We start from the raw sequence: 2,466 nt of genomic DNA on the forward strand, positions 1-2,466 counted from the left end.
TTGTGAGTTTTCTCCATCAGGAAGAAGAATAATATTGTGTCTCATATCAAATCATTCAGAGCTAAAATTTAGAAGAATAACTATGACTCCACTGAAGTTATTTAAACCAAGTGTGTTAGTCAGCTTTCATTGCTGTGACAAAAAATATGAAACAAATCAACATTAAAAAAAATGAAAGATTGACAAGGCCCGAACTCTCGCTAGGCTTGTTGGGTCTCTGCTACTGGCCAGGGCCCATGGCAGTCTCTGAGCTATGTGCGCCGGCCGCGGAGAGCAACCGAGCAGGCAGTGACTACAGCCTCCCTGTGACGCCCAGAGCCGGTTTGCAGTGGTGGCCTCATATTGGCCCGGTCAGTGGAAACCCACGTGAAGACGGCAGCCTTGCAAGCTGTCTTTCCCTAGAGTTATATAAGAACACCCTGGAGTCCACCATGAATGGACAGTTGGACCTAAGTGGGAGACTAATTATCAAAGCACAACTTGGGGAGGACAGTCTTCCCATTCATAATGAAGATATTACTTATGATGAATTAGTGCTAATGATGCAACGAGTTTTCAGAGGAAAGCTTCTAAGTAATGATGAAGTTACAATAAAGTATGAAGATGAAAATAGAGATCTTATAACAATTTTTGGTAGTTCTGACCTTTCCTTTGCTATTCAGTGTCATAGGATACTGAAACTGACATTATTTGTTAATGGCCAACCAAGACCCCTTGAATCCAGTCAGGTGAAATATCTCTGTCGAGAACTGATAGAACTTTGAAATAAAGTAAATCGCTTATTGGATAGCTTGGAACCACCTGGAGAACCAGGACCTTCCACCAATATTCCTGAAAATGATACTGTGAATGGTAGGGAAGAAAAGCCTGCTGCTTCTGATTCATCTGGAAAAGTCTACTCAGGTTATGGCAGCAAGTATGTCAGTTTTGATCCTTTGAAAAACCAAGATGAAATTAATAAAATTGTAATGTCAGCATTTGGCTTAACAGATGATCAGGTTTCAGGGCCACCCAGTGCTCCTGCAGAAGACTATTCAGGAATGCCTGACAGCATTGCTGCCTCCTCTTCAGCAGCTCACCCACCAGGAGTTCAGCCACAACAGCCTCCATATACAGGATCCCAGACACAAGCAGGTCAGATGTACCAACAGTACCAGCAACAAGCTGGCTATGGTGCCCAATAACCTCAGGCTCCACCTCAGCCACCCCAGCAATATGGTATTCAGTATTCAGCTAGCTATAGTCAGCATATTGGACCCCAACAACCTCAGCAGTTCCAGGCATATGGCCAGCAACCAACTTCCTAAGCACCGGCTCCTACCTTTTCGGTCAGCCTCAGCAACTTGCTGCTCAACTACCACAGCAGTACCAGGCGAGCAGTTATCCTCCACAAACTTATACTACCCAAACTTCTCAGCCTACTAATTATGCTGTGGCCCCTGCCTCTCAGCCTGGAATGGCTCCAAGCCAACCGTGGGCTTATCAACCAAGACCAGGTTTTACTCCACCTTCTGGAAGTACCATGACTCCTCTTCCAAGTAGGCCTAACCCTTATGCACGAAAAATCCTCCCTTTGGTCAGGGTTATACCCAACCTGGACCTGGCCATCAATAAGGAGGCCCAGCTGCACTGATGAATATGGCTGCTAGCTATTTGCCTCCCAAAAGACTCCAGTACTATTTTATTTTAATTTGTATTGAAGTTCATAAATTTAAAAGGAAGAGCACTTTTTATGATATCATTGTTTCTGTTAATTGAAATTATAATTTACTACAACAAAAGAAAGACCAAAATGAAAGTTGTTTTTCTTCCTCCCCTGCTTAAAAATGTAGCAGCTTTCTAGTTATTTTGGAACACTACACTTAAATGTGTGTAAAGTGATTGGCTTTCTAGCTTCCCTTGTCCAGAGGATATTAAAATGCTAGGTTGAGGTTTAGCCATCTTACTTGGATTTTTACTATTAACATGATGTACTAAAGTACCTTTGAGAAGATGACTAGATATTATGTATAAAATGTAACATTGATAGATTAATAAAGGTGATTGAATTAAAAAAATGAAAGATTTATTTTAGCTCATGATTTTTGTAGGCTTCAGTCCATGGTCAGTTATCCTGTTACTTTGGGGCCTGTAGCAAGGCAGTACATCATGGTAGAACCATGTGGCAGCAGAAGGTTCTCACCTCACAGCAGTGGGAAAGCAAAGACAGAGAAAGAGTGCCTGTGCCCCAATATGTGCTTCAAAGACATGTCCCCCACAGCAATGTAACTTCCTCCCACTGGGTTTCAACTCTTAAAGTTACCATCACCTCCCAAATACTGCCACAGGTTGGCATTCAAGCCTTTAATACATGGATACTTGATCCACAGTATCAAGTTTGGGAGTCGATTTCTCATTTAAATTATCAGAGGTATATTAGGGAGGCTTTAGAAGATTTGAATTCTTTCCAGCCCCATATCCATTTGA

The 2,466-nt window shown here is 42.3% G+C and overlaps 1 pseudogene across 1 annotated transcript; it reads left to right on the forward strand.

The window, feature by feature from the left end:
* The first annotated feature begins 315 nt into the window (after positions 1–315).
* LOC306651278 (protein TFG-like) lies at positions 316–2,021 on the forward strand (annotated as a pseudogene). The gene has a single exon. The product of its transcript is annotated as a protein TFG-like (transcript).
* The last annotated feature ends 445 nt before the right edge of the window (positions 2,022–2,466 follow it).

The sequence above is a fragment of the Sciurus vulgaris genome, assembly GCF_902686455.1.
Source record: "Sciurus vulgaris genome assembly, chromosome: X".
Lineage (NCBI taxonomy): Eukaryota > Metazoa > Chordata > Mammalia > Rodentia > Sciuridae > Sciurus > Sciurus vulgaris.